The sequence below is a fragment of the Herpailurus yagouaroundi genome, unplaced genomic scaffold (genome assembly GCF_014898765.1).
Source record: "Herpailurus yagouaroundi ecotype Mexico unplaced genomic scaffold, PumYag 67681, whole genome shotgun sequence".
NCBI classification, from domain to species: domain Eukaryota; kingdom Metazoa; phylum Chordata; class Mammalia; order Carnivora; family Felidae; genus Herpailurus; species Herpailurus yagouaroundi.
In genome coordinates, this window is record NW_024420481.1 from 2,341,012 (window position 1) to 2,355,092 (window position 14,081).

General features: G+C 43.0%; 1 long non-coding RNA gene across 5 annotated transcripts in view; it reads right to left on the reverse strand.

Moving 5' to 3' along the window:
* LOC121025532 (uncharacterized) overlaps positions 1 to 14,081 on the reverse strand; it is a 117,737-nt gene that overhangs the window by 71,773 nt on the left and 31,883 nt on the right. For 2 of the 5 annotated variants that reach the window (XR_005788090.1, XR_005788092.1), the window contains exons 2-3: positions 12,536 to 12,626; positions 4,573 to 4,801 (exon numbers count right to left, since the gene is read on the reverse strand). This is a non-coding gene — a long non-coding RNA (uncharacterized LOC121025532). Of the gene's footprint in view, positions 1 to 4,572; positions 4,802 to 10,242; positions 10,293 to 12,535; positions 12,627 to 12,907; positions 13,171 to 14,081 lie in introns of those variants that run through there. The other 3 variants (XR_005788093.1, XR_005788091.1, XR_005788094.1) reach the window with 3 other exon arrangements.

Genomic DNA, 14,081 nt, shown 5'->3' on the forward strand with positions numbered 1-14,081 from the left:
ATAGCTCTCTTTCTCAGTGTCAGACAGAAGCCAGTCTGGAGCCACTCCCGGCTCAGTCTGGGTGTGGCTCTGATGAGAAGCCAGGCAGCTCAAAGGAGAGTGAGGAGGCTTGAGGGACAGTCATTCCTCAGCAAATACGTGCCCAAGGCAAAATCGACGGGTTTTGCCGCTTCCCGGTATGAGCTTTGCCTGAACTTGAGGGCCTTGCCAATTACCACGTTTCTCCGCAGCGCAAGGCAAAGTGAGAGGATCTGCTCAACGGGACCGTCAGCATCTGCAGGCAAGGTGGGCGCTGGATCTAACACTTGGACTGTGGCGATAATTAAGTAGGGCCTAGGGAAGAAGAGAAGGCTATTCCTGTTCAATCTGGGGAGAGAGAAGGTTCAGGAGACAAAGTCCTTTAAATGGAGTCACGACCTCTTTTCTAAAACCTAAGAAGCCAAAGCATTGCTTAGTTGTTTGCCTCTTTAGATCAAATACAAATACATTTTGTACGAGACACTTAAAACCATGATTCATTCAAATCGTTCGATTGTTCCCCTCATCCGTATTCACAATCACGATCCTCTGCCAGCTCCAGATGTTTCTAGGAGTGGCTTGCTCTAAAACTCACTTGACATCACTCCGTGGCATTCCTTTCACTGATGATTAACAGAGGACACAAGGCCTGACTCACAGCTTGGCCAGAGACTGCTCTGATTAAGGCAAGCTGCAAAGAATGGCAGCTTCTCTCCCTGATTGGGGCCAGCTTTGCGCGTTCACAGATCTCTAATAGGAGAAACGGCTTCCCTTACCTAGGATGGGGTTCTGAACCGTGTTGTTGGAGAAGGGGAGGGTCCCGAACTAAGAGCCAGATGGAATTGGGCTGGTAATGCAGAAGCAGAGACACACGCTGTGCAGCCGGTCTGTAAATTGGTACCAGGTCTGAGAGCACTGAATTACAAGATGTGGTGTTTGTCTTTTTTTTTTGAGGATGTGTGCTCCCTTGTGTAATAAGACAGTGCACGACTTCTTCCATTTTAATGTGCACGTAGATCACCTGGGGACCTTGTTAAAATGCAGATTCTGATTTGGTGAGTCTGGTAGGCCTGCGATTGTGAATTACTGACAAGTCCCTGATGACACCTAGGCAGCTAGTCCTTGGCCCACACTTCCAGTACAAGGTTATGAAACGAGCGTAGACTTGCAAATAGGCCCCACACCTGTCGTGTCACTTGAGTCCTGTCAGCTACGCAGAAATGGCCTGGTCCTTCTCTCCCGCGGTTTACAATCTAGTAGATCAGTGCCACAAGAGAAGCGGAGAGGACAGCGATGTTCACAGGAACAAATGGTCATTTCCGGCTGGGAGGGGAACTGCAAACACCGCACAGAGGACAAAGCTTTGAAGCAGGACCCAGGCAGAAATGCTGTAAGGGCCTGCCAGATGGATGGATCTCCACAAGCAAAGACACAGAGACTAGAAACCGAGACACCTGGGCAGGAAAGAGCATGCAATTTCATTTGACTGGAATGTAGACTCCTGTAAGCAGAAGCTAACGCAGACAAATAAGGTTGGTTGGGAAGTTTAGGATCAAATCACAGACGATCTTGACGTCATATCATACAAAAGCATTTGGACTTCATCCTGTAAGCAAGGGGGAAACTGATTATTCTTTTTTAGCTCAAATGTGACTCGAGTGGAGCTGTGCCTCAGATCCCAGGCGTGGAAACCACTCTAGGGGTGCTAGAAAGGATAGGTTGGAAGGAAAGAGCCTGGAGGAAGGGAGGCCAGGTAGGGGCTATTCAACCAGCCAGAAAGTATTTACTGAGTTGCTTGCTATTCTGTTCCAACCACTGTGCTAACAACTTGAGCAGGGAAAAAAACATCTATGTCCCATCCCTTTGTGGCACCCACAGTCTGAGGAGAGCCACAAAGAAGTCCAGGGGGTTAGGAGAGCATAAAACAGGGAGACATGAACACCAAGAGTGTCAGAAAAAATTGCCCTGAGTCGGTGGCATTTTGGTCCAGATCTGAAGAAATGGAGAGGACTCAGACGAAGAGGAAAGTGAAGGGGTGCTCCAGGCTGAGAGAAGGACCTCGACGAAGGCCCAGAGCCTAGAAAGCCTGGCATGCCTGAGATTGAGAAAAATAGAGCACAGCTGAAGTGGTGAGACCAAAGGGAAGAGACACATGACATAAAGCTTAGAAAGGTTGGCAGGGGTCACATTTGTGCAAGGCCTTTGTGGAGGAGGCAAGGAGTTCAAACTTTAAACCTTGCCCTAAGGGCAATGGGAAAGCATTAAGCACAGGAGTGCCTTGATGAGATATGTATATTAGAACAATTCTTCTGGGGTGCCCGGGTGGCTCAATCGGTTGAGCGTGCGACTTTGGCTCAGGTCATGATCTCGCGGTTCGTGAGTTTGAGCCCAGCGTCGGGCTCTCTGCCGTCAGCACAGAGCCTGCTTTGGATCCTCTGTCCACCTCTCCCTCTGATTCTTCCCCGCTTGCTCTCTCTCTCAAAAACAAATAAACATTTAAAAAAAGAAAGGAGGGGCGCCTGGGTGGCTCAGTCGGTTGAGCGTCCGACTTCGGCTCGGGTCAGGATCTCACGGTTTGTGAGTTCAAGCCCAGTGTCGGGGTCTGTGCTGACAGCTCAGAGCCTGGAGCCTGCTTCAGATTCTGTGTCTCCTCCTCTCTCTGCCCCTCCCATGCTCATGCTCTGTCTCTCTCTGTGTCTCAATAATAAATAAACGTTAAGAAAAAAAATTAAAAAAAAAAAAAAAACAACTCTTCCCTGTCTTTGATCTGTGGAGGATGGATGGCGGCAGGGAGCAACATTCCATGCAAGGAAGCCTGTTATGGGAATGATTGAGTAGACCAGACGAGAGGTGATAGAGCCCTGGTCTGAGTGGAAGAGAGGGTGGAGAGAGGTAGGTGGACAGAAGTGATAACTGGGGTAAAAGCAAGAATTGGAGAAGATGAGGAAAGACAAAGAAGTGTGAAGAGTGGATAGTGGTACCTGCCACCGATGCAAAAAACATAGAAGAAGTTGGTTTGGAAGGGAGTGAGGAAGAGAAGTTCAGGAGAAGGTCCTGTGGGACATTCAGGGGGAGATAATAGGCAGACTGACACAGCACTAGATTTTGAGAGAGGTCTGAGCCAGGGATGGGAATTTAGGAGTAATCGGGATAAAGAAGTATCATGGCTGATTCCAGCGCATTCTTCCCGGCCTCCCTATCAAGCCTCCCATCTGGCCACAAAAATCCATCAGGGACAGACATTGCAATGGAGGCATTAATACAGCAGCCCAGGATCTCTCATGACAAAAGGAGAACAGAGTTTGGAGGCGAATCACAAAGAGAGATTTTGAGAATGTCAGAAATGATGGCATCTTTAGGGTTGGTATGCAGCCTGTCAAATTGAGGAACAGCTCTCATTTCATACGGAAAGTCTGATAGATCAGTTACAAAAAGAGGATTCAAGACTTGGCAGGCAAATTTTACATCAGACACCTTCTTGAGTCTTTGGTCAGCTCTCCCTGCTCAGATACCCAACATGTTCTTGACAGGTATATGCTCAGAGTGTGAACGCTAATTCTAGTATTAGCCTTAGCACAATCATAGTTAGGAACACCTGCTGCTGCTGGAAAAATCTATCATACAGTCCCAAAACAAATATAAATGACCTTTTCTCCTATGTTTTAGATTATTTACACCACCTTGCCCTTTCAGTAGCCTGGATGGATAACTGAGTTGGCTAGATTTATAACATAAGGATGTGCGTTGTAAATAAAACAATATAAGGTGGGTTGCTTTATACAAGTGGTCTTCTTGGATGATATGCTCAGCAGCTACATCCAAAATGTACTTTAAAATTATTATGACAGCAAATTAACATTTTCACAGGACCTGTTCAGGTGGAAATGTTAACAAAATGAAAATAAGTAAATAAAGCCAGAGGCAATATGTCTTCTAAGTCTGAAGCAGAGTGATGCAGGGGAGAGGGGATGTGCCCTGAACTCGATCTGATGCAAACCTCAGGATGATATCATGCATTCATATGGGAGATTTTTTTGAGCGAAACCAGGACTTGTAAGGGTATGTGGTGGTGGGTGGGGGGATATGGTTCCCTTGAAAGGCAATACTCTTGAACAATTATTAACCTCTGGACAGGCAAGCATGTAGAGGGAGGAGACCACCTATCTGAGTTACTGATTATGAGTCAGCCAGAGAGGTTTCCCCACCTACCCATTGATACCAGAATTGCCAAGATCTGGGACTGAAGTCTTTCTTACACAATTCAAGAGAAGACCTGGAATAATACTTTCTGGGATGGTATCTGTGTGAGGCTTGGCTCACACAGAAGTGTGGATGATACAGGAACAAAGTCTTTTTCACAGAGATTTGAACAGGTTTCCAACAAGGAAATCTAGCCTTGTGTGCTCAGGGATGGTCAGATATCAGATCTCCATGACCCTACCTCATAGTATGGGCTATGGGGCAATCAGGAAGGAGAGTATTTCTACTATCTATTGTCACCTAACAAACTACTCCAAAATTTAATGACTAAAACATCAATCTGTTTTCTCTCACTGTTCTGTGGATTAGCTGGCTCCACTGGGAAGTTCTTCTGCTGGTCTTACTCAGGGTCTCTCATGCAGTTAGAGTCAGATGGCAACTGGAGTCATCTAGACGCTCGACTGGGTCTCTGCGATGACTATCCCTCTCTTCCTGTACATAAAATCTCAGAGACTCTCCTCTCCACATGATGTGTCCAGCAGGGGAGCCAAACTTCTCATTTGGACTCCCCAAAATGAGTGTTCTAAGAGAGAGAGAGAGACAGAGAGAGAGAGAGAGAGAGAGAGAGAGAGAGAGTAAAAACTACCATTGCTCTTAAAGAATATGCCTAGAACCAGCAAAACTTCACTTATGCTGCATTCTATTGATATTGCTAATCATGGGCCAAATATTAATTTGATTCTTTATGGATCCTAATGACTGGATTGAATTTTTCTTTTCATATATTTTCCCATCTCTTCCTTTATTTTTTGAACATATAGTTATTAGAAATTCCTTGTATCCTATTCTTTATATATCTGGACCACCTGTGGGTTTGTATCTATTGTCTGGTTTTTGGTTTTGTTTTTTAGGTTTTAAGTCATATGCCCTTGTCTCTTTATAATTCCTAGAAAATTTTGAATGAATGTCAACCAATTGAGTATAAATAAATATATAGACTCTAGATGATGTTATCTTCCCTCAGAGAGAATTTACTCTTTTCTCTGTTAAGTAGATCAAGTAAGGGCAGACCACTTTTACTGAATCAGTGACTAAGTTGAATCAAGGCCAGGTTCAATGTTGGTAAAGCCCTTCTACTTCTCTTTTGCCCCTGCTTCTAAAGCATTACTGTGCAGAACTTTCAGCTGATAATCTTGTGTGTTCAATGAAGCCCTTACCATTGGCAGATCTTGAACTCTAATTCTTATCTACTCAGCACAGTGAGACTGCCCAAAACACCACTTTGTTTTTTGGGGTTTTTTTTGAGACTTTATACTTACCTTCTTAATCACTAGATTAAAGGATGACTCAATATATGCAAATCAGCAATACACCATAATAACAGAATGAAACTTAAAAATTGTATGATCATCTCAATAGTTGCAAAAATTCATCACCCTTTCATGATAAAAAAAAAAAACTCTCAACAAACTAGGCATACAAGAAATTTACCTTAACATAATAAACACCATATACGACAAGCCCACAGCAAACATCATACTCAGTGGTAAAAAACTGAAAGCTTTTATCTAAGATGAAAACAAGGAAAGGACACCAACTCTTGCCACTTCTGTTCAACATGGTACTGGAAGTCCTGGCCAGAGCAATTAAACAAGAAAAAGAAATAAAAGACATCTAAATCAGAAAGAAAGAAATGAAACTATCTCTGTTTTTAGATGCCATGTTCTTATGTATATAAAACTCTAAAAACTCCACCAAAAAAAAACCCCACTTAGAACTAAGAAATGATTTCAGTAAAGTTGCAAGGTACAAAGTCAGTATATGAAAATAAGTTGCATTTGTATACACTAACAAGGAACGATCCAAAAAAGAAATTAAGGGGCACCTGGATGGCTTAGTCAGTAGAGCATGCAGCTCTTGATCTCAGGGTCATGAGTTCAAGCCTCACATTGGGCATGGAGCCTACTTTTAAAAAGAAGGAAATTAAAAAAGCAATCCCGCTTATGGTAGCATCAGAAGGAATAAAATACTTAGGAATAAGCTTAACCAAGGAAGTGAAAAACATATACACTGGAAAGTACAAAAAAAAATTATGAAAGAAATTTAAAAAGGCACAAATAAATGGAAAGACATCCCATGTTCATGGATCACATGACTTAAAGTATTTAAATGTCCAAACTGTCCAAACTGATTACAGATTCAATGCAATTCCTATGAAAATCCTAATGACATTTTTTACAGAAATAAAGAAAAAATCCTACTATTCATATGGAAACACAAAAGACCCTGAATAGCCAAAGCAATCTTGAGCAAGAATAAAGCTAGGGTTATCACACTTCCTAATTTTTTTAATATGAAAATTATTGTCAAATTGGTTTCCATACAACACCCAGTGCTCATCTCAACAGGTGCCCTCCTCAATGCCCATCACCCATTTTCCCCTCCCTCCCACCGCCCATCAACCCTCAGTTTATTCTCAGTTTTTAAGAGTCTCTTATGGTTTGGCTCCCTCCCTCTCTAACCTCTTTTTTTTCTTCCCCTCCCCTTCCCCATGGTCTTCTGTTAAGTTTCTCAGGATCCACATAGGAGTGAAACATATGGTATCTGTCTTCCTCTGTATGACTTATTTCACTTAGCATCACACTCTCCAGTTCCATCCACATTGCTATAAAAGGCCAGATTTCATTCTTTCTCATTGCCAAGTAGTATTCCATTGTGTATATAAACCACAATTTCTTTATCCATTCATCAGTTGATGGACATTTAGGCTCTTTCCATAATTTGGCTATTGTTGAGAGTGCTGCTATAAACATTGGCGTACAAGTGCCCCTACGCATCAGCACTCCTGGATCCCTTGGGTAAATTCCTAGCAGTGCTACTGCCGCGTCATAGGGTAGATCTATTTTTAATTTTCTGAGGAACCTCCACACTCTTTTCCAGAGTGGCTGCACCAGTTTGCTTTCCCACCAACAGTGCAAGAGGGTTCCCGTTTCTCCACATCCTCTCCAGCATCTATAGTCTCCTGATTTGTTCATTTTAGCCACTCTGACTGGCATGAGGTGGTATCTCAGTGTGGTTTTGATTTGTATTTCCCTGATGAGGAGTGACATTGAGCATCTTTTCACGTGCCTGTTGGCCATCTGGATGTCTTCTTTAGAGAAGTGTCTATTCGTGTTTTCTGCCCATTTCTTCACTGGATTATTTGTTTTTTGGGTGTGGAGTTTGGTGAGTTCTTTATAGATTTTGAATGCTAGCCTTTTGTCTGACATGTCATTTGCAAATATCTTTTCCCATTCCGTCGGTTGCCTTTTAGTTTTGTTGATGGTTTCCTTTGCAGTGCAGAAGCTTTTTATCTTGATGAGGTCCCAATAGTTCATTTTTGCTTTTAATTCCCTTGCCTTTGGAGATGTGTCAAGTAAGAAATTGCTGCGGCTGAGGTCAAAGAGGTTTTTTTCCTGCTTTCTCCTCTAGGGTTTTGATGGTTTCCTGTCTCACATTCAGGTCCTTTATCCATTTTGAGTTTATTTTTGTGAATGGTGTAAGAAAGTGGTCTCGTTTAGTTCTTCATGTTGCTGTCCAGTTTTCCCAGCACCATTTGTTAAAGAGACTGTCTTTTTTCCATTGGATATTCTTTCCTGCTTTGTCAAAGATTAGTTGGCCATACTTTTGTGGGTCCAATTCTGGAGTCTCTATTCTATTCCATTGGTCTCTGTGTCTGTTTTTGTGCCAATACCATGCTGTCTTGATGATGACAGCTTTGTAGTAGAGGCTAAAGTCTGGGATTGTAATACCTCCTGCTTTGGTCTTCTTCTTTAATATTACTTTGGCTATTTGGGGTCTTTTGTGGTTCCATACAAATTTTAGGATTGCTTGTTCTAGCTTCGAGAAGAATGTTGGTGCAATTTTGATTGGAATTGCATTGAATGTGTAGATAGCTTTGGGTAGTATTGACATTTTAACAATATTTATTCTTCCAGTCCATGAGCATGGAATGTTTTTCCCTTTCTTTGTATCTTGTTCAATTTCCTTCATAAGCTTTCTATAGTTCTCAGCATACAGATCTTTTACAGCTTTGGTTAGGTTTATTCCTAGGTATTTTATGATTCTTGGTGCAGTTGTGAAGGGATCAGTTTCTAATTTCAAAACATATTACCGGGGTGCCTGGGTAGCTCAGTTGGTTAAGCATCTGACTCTTGATATCAGCTCAGGTCTTGGTCTCAGGGTCATGAATTCAAGCCCTGTGTTGGTCTCCACCCTGGGTATGAAGCCTACTTAAAAAAAACCATATTACCTATATGTATGCAGTCAATTGATCTTCAACAACTGTGCCAAGAATACACAATGGGGAAAGGAGAGTCTCTTCAATAAATGGTTTTGGGAAAATAGGATATTCACATGCAAAAGAATGAAATTGGACGCTTACATCAGACATAACAATAAACTCAAAATGGATTAAAAATTTAAACATAAGACCTGTAAATCTAAAACTCCTAGAAGATAACATAGAGGAAAAACTTCTTGACATTGGTCTTGGCAATGATTTCTCAGATATGACAGCAAACGCATAAGCAGCAAAAGCAAAAATAGACAAGTAGGACAACATCAACCAAAAAGCTTCTGCACAGCAAAGGAAACAGTCAACACAGTGAAAAGGCAACCTACAGAATAGGAGAAAATGTTTGCAAGCCATATATCCGATAAGGAGATAATATCCCAAATATACAAGAAACTGCTACAACTAATTACCAAAAGAAAACAAAACCAAAAAGAAATAACCTGATTTTAAATGGGCAAAGGACCTGAATAGATATTTCTTGAATAAGACATGCAAATGACCAACAGGTATATGAAAAGATGCTCAACATCACTCATCATCAGGGAAATGCTAACCAAAGTCTCAATGAGATATCCCCTCACACCTATTAAAATAGCTATTCTAGGGGCACCTGGGTGGCTCAGTTCGTTAAGCGTCCGACTTCAGCTCAGGTCATGATCTCACAGTCTGTGGGTTTGAGCCCCGCGTTGGGCTCTGTGCTGACAGCTCAGAGCCTGGAGCCTGCTTCGGATTCTGTGTCTCCCTCTCTCTCTGCCCCTTCCCCGCTCATGCTCTGTCTCTCTCTGTCTCAAAAATAAATAAAAACATTTTTAAAAATTTTTTAAAAATTATTTTAAAAAAATAAATAAATAAAATAGCTATTCTAAAAGAGAGATTAAAATGTTGGTGAGAATGTAGAAAAACTGGAGCCCTTGTACACTATTGGTGGGAATGTAAATTGATGCAGCTGCTATGGAAGACTGTATACAGGTTCCTCAGAAAAACTAAAAACAAACTACCATATGACCCAGCAATCTCACTTTTTGGCATTTATCCAAAAGAATTGAAATCAAGACCTTGAAGGGATATCCGCACCCCATGTTTATCACGGTGTTATTCACAATGGCCACAATTTGGAAACACCTAAATATCTATCAATAGATGGATGGATAGAGAAAATATGGTATATACATACAATGGAATATTATTCAGCCTTAAATAAAGAAGTAAATCCTGACCTACGATACTAAATCCATTTCTGTTTTCACTGGGGTCTTGGTCCCTCAAATCTGCCCCTAATAACCACAAAGGCTATTTTTCCTGTGTCCTCCAGTAGGGGCCCTCTGTCTAGCCAAAGCCCAGATTCTCAGTCTCTTACTATGCACCCAGAATTTGCAAATGTCCCCTAGGAAAAAATAACTCTCCTTTGGTGATTCAACCTTCTTAAAATCTTGGCTTCTCTGATGATGATTGCTTTTGCAACTTCCAATGCTTACACACATATATACCCAGGGTTTTTGGTTGTTCTTTGTTAGACTGAAAGCAGGAGCTCACTGAGAGATTTAACCAGAAAACTAACATGACCAACTTTGCATTTAATAAAGGTCACTCTGAAGGCAGTGTGCATGATGGTGTATTAATTTGATAGGACTTTCATAACAAAGTATCACTGACTGGGTGGCAGAAACAACAAAAATTAATTTTCTCACAGTTCTGGAGGATAGAAGTCCAAGATCAAGTTGTGGTTTCTTCTGCAGCCTCTCTCCTTGGTTTGTTGATGGCCATCTTCTCCCTGTGCCTTCACATTGTCTTCCCTCTGTGCCTACCTGTGTCCAAATTTCCTCTTCTGAGAAGGACACCAGTTAAATTGTGTTAGGGCCCACCTTAATGACCTTTTTTTAACTTAATTACCTCTTTAAAGAACCTGTATCCAAATACAGTCACATTCTGAGCTATGGGGATTTAGGACCTCAACATATGAACTTTCTTTGGTGAGGAGTATTCAACTCAATGCATAACAGATGGATTTTAGGGCAGCAAAAGTGGAATTGGGGGCTAATGAGAAAGCTATTGCAGTAATCTGAGAAAGAGAGAGAGAGAGAGATAGGTTGGACTAAGTAATGGCAGAAGGGCAGGAGATAATTGGATTGCTTTGAGAGAACATCAGAAGATAGAACAGATAGAATTTGGTAATTATGAATAGAGAAGAGTCAAGGATGATACCCAATTTTCTAATTTGAGTATGGAGTAGAGGATGTAGACATAACATGGATCGGGCAGAGATGCGGGCATAACCTCCATTCTCTCTTGAATTTCATGATAAAGCTTAAACCCTGAGATACTGCTCCTTGACTGACCTTCCCTCTGTCCTTATGTGAACACCATAGCTCATAATACTCTGCATCTGTTCTGGTCTCCATCCTGACTCCTTATTCCTTGAATTCCCAGAATGCTCAGACCTGTCACACCACTTTGGGGCTAGAGAGCTAGACTCAGTAGCTTTGCTTTGCTCCCCATGGACAGGTAGTTGCCAGCTTCTTGGACTTCTTTATTCCATGGCACCAGTCTGCTACTGGGCTCCTCTATTCCAAGGACTCCTGTATAGGGCCGGGTTTCCCCTTTTTCTTAGACCTTTTGGTGGTGATCACTTGCCTGAACATGTACCTGTCTTTGCTTTACACCTCATTTCAATGGACTGATGGCAGCTGGAGTAGCTGCCTCTGTCTAGTTGTGAGTGTATTGCAATGCCTTGTTATCGACTCCCAGCAGTTGGTATGCCAACCTCAGAGAATGACAGCACTGACCTGAACTAGTCTAGAAATATTCAGTTCCCCTTTCTCAGATTTCTGTGTCGATATAGAGAAGATGCCCTTCGCAAAGAACATGAGATAGGGAGACTAACCTAACATCTCAAGTCAGGCAAGTGGAACTGAGTAAAGAGGCCAGAGTGACACAGCTTAGAGACAGAAGTGACTCTACCAGGGACATTCTGATCAGGATTGTATCTCTGTATCCCATTCTGCTAAATTTTATTGGTAGCCAGTCCAGAATACATAAACATACTTTTGGCTTGCCCTTTACCCAAATTGGCAACTTTCAGACACTGTTCCTCCTTCATTGGCTTTGTCTCAGACCCTCCCTAGCCTAGCAGCAACCCACTTCCCCTCTAAAACTGCCTTTCCTCTACATGGGAAATCAAATTAGCATGTTTTAGAAACTGCCACTTTCCTATCGCTGCCCATTCTCTTGTTTTATTTCAACATAAATCCCTGAAACATTTTTTCAAGATTTTATTTTTAAGGAATTTCTACACCCAACATGGACCTTGAACTTATGCCATGATCAAGAGTCACGTGCTTCACCAACTGAGCCAGTCAGGTGCCCCTTTATTTATTTATTTTTTAAGTAGAGGAGTGATTTCCATTGTTATTTTTATTTTTTATTTTTATTTATATTCAAGTTAGTTAAGATATAGAGTAGTCTTAGCTTCAGGAGTAGAACCCAGTGATTCATGTGTTACATATGACATCCAGTGCTCATCCCGAAAACCGCCCTCCTTAATACCTGTCACCCATTTAACCCACACCCACTATATATATATATATAATATATATATATAAACCCAGCCATAAAAAAGAATGAAATATTGCCATTTGCAACACATGGATGGATATAATGCTAAGTGAAATAAGTCAGTCAGAGAAAGACAAATACCATATGATTTCACTCATAATGTGGAATTTAAGAAATTAAACAAAGAAACAAAGAAAAAACAGAAAAACAAAACAATAAAACAGACTCTTAAATATAGAGAACAAATCCGTGGTTACCTGAGGGGATGGGTAAAAGAGATGAAGGGGATCAAGAGTGCACCTGATGGGTGCTCATGATGAGCACTGAGTAATGTATAGAATTATTGAATCACTATATTGTATACCTGAAAGTAATGTAATGCTGGATGTTAATTATACTTGAATTTAAAAAACAAAGAAAATGGCTTACCCTGTACTTTTTCTTCCTCTCTTCCTAGGAGCTAAAACACAGTCATAGTGGGTGATGAACCGATCTTGACTATGCAGAGAAGGAAAATATCCTAGGGGATGATAGAACCACAAGATACAAAGACTTGAGTTCTCTGCTGCTAACTCTTTAAGTACTAGGAGCAAGTCCCTTTCCTTACCCGGGCCTCAGTTTCCTCCTCTGTGAAGTGAGGGTGATTTCAGGGACTGTGCTAACCCAAAACTTCTATGTGTCTTTGAAGGCAGCCATAGGCTGTATGTCAGTGCCCGAAGTTCTCTGTAAAGATTTGCTCTCTCCTATCTCCTCTGTTACAAGGCAAAGCATGCAGGGAACGTCCCATTAAATCTCAAATACCTCAATGTGAATGTGTTTATGGCAATCCCATTGTTTTTCTTAGATGGACTGAAGAGATAATTTGGGACCCACAGCCTCCTAGAGCAGTCACGAAGTGAAACACGGAGAAAGGGGAGCCATTAGGAGAAGGAAGGAATGCGGTGTGGGCATCCCCATTGCTCACGCACCATCCATCTCTCAGCAAGCCTGCCTGAGGAAATGTAAACTAGCTGGGCGAAGGTTAACCCACCCAGATTCCCCGAACTGGGCCAAAAGGCGGGGGGGGGGGGGGTGTTGGCATTCCCAGAGGCTGCGGCTCCAAGAACATTGGAGCTAAGTTCCCATCACTGATGTCTTCCACCTCCTGAGCGTGGCCCCTCCTAATATTCCCACAGCGGGGCACCTCCTCAGGCTCTAGGCTTGGGGTGGCCGGTTTTCTTGAGCGAGCTATTGGGACATTGCTCAGGATGGCATCCAACTTGCTAGGTGTCTGGTTGGAGGCAATGAGAGAAGCCCTGACAGGGCAGACCATGCACATGGTTTGTGGTTCCCTGTCAGTCCGAGAAGACTGAGAAACTTCCTCTTAAGACTGCCGTCTTGAGAAATAAATGGCGAATGGTTTGGAAGATGGCGGCGTAGGAGGACGCTGGGCTCACCGCGCGTCCTGCTGATCACTTAGATTCCACCTACACCTGCCTAAATAACCCAGAAAACCGCCAGAGGATTAGCAGAACGGAGTCGCCGGAGCCAAGCGCAGACGAGAGGCCCACGGAAGAGGGTAGGAAGGGCGGCGAGGCGGTGCGCGCTCCCCGGACTGGCGGGAGGGAGCCGGGGCGGAGGGGCGGCTCGCCGGCCAAGCAGAGCCCCCGAGTCTGGCTTGCAAAAAGCGGAGGGGCCTGACGGACTGTGTTCCGACAGCAAGCGCGACTTAGCGGCTGGGAGGTCATAAGTTAACAGCTCTGCTCAGAAAGCGGGAAGGCTGGAGGACAAAGGGAAGGAGAGCTGCTGAGCCCCCGGACGACAGAGCTCAGTTTGGTGGGGAACAAAGGCGCTCGCCAGCGCCATCTCCCCCGCCCATCCCCCAGCCAAAATCCCAAAGAGAACCAGTTCCTGCCAGGGAACTTGCTCGCTCCGCGCAAACACCCAACTCTGCGCTTCTGCGGAGCCAAACCTCCGGCAGCGGATCTGACTCCCT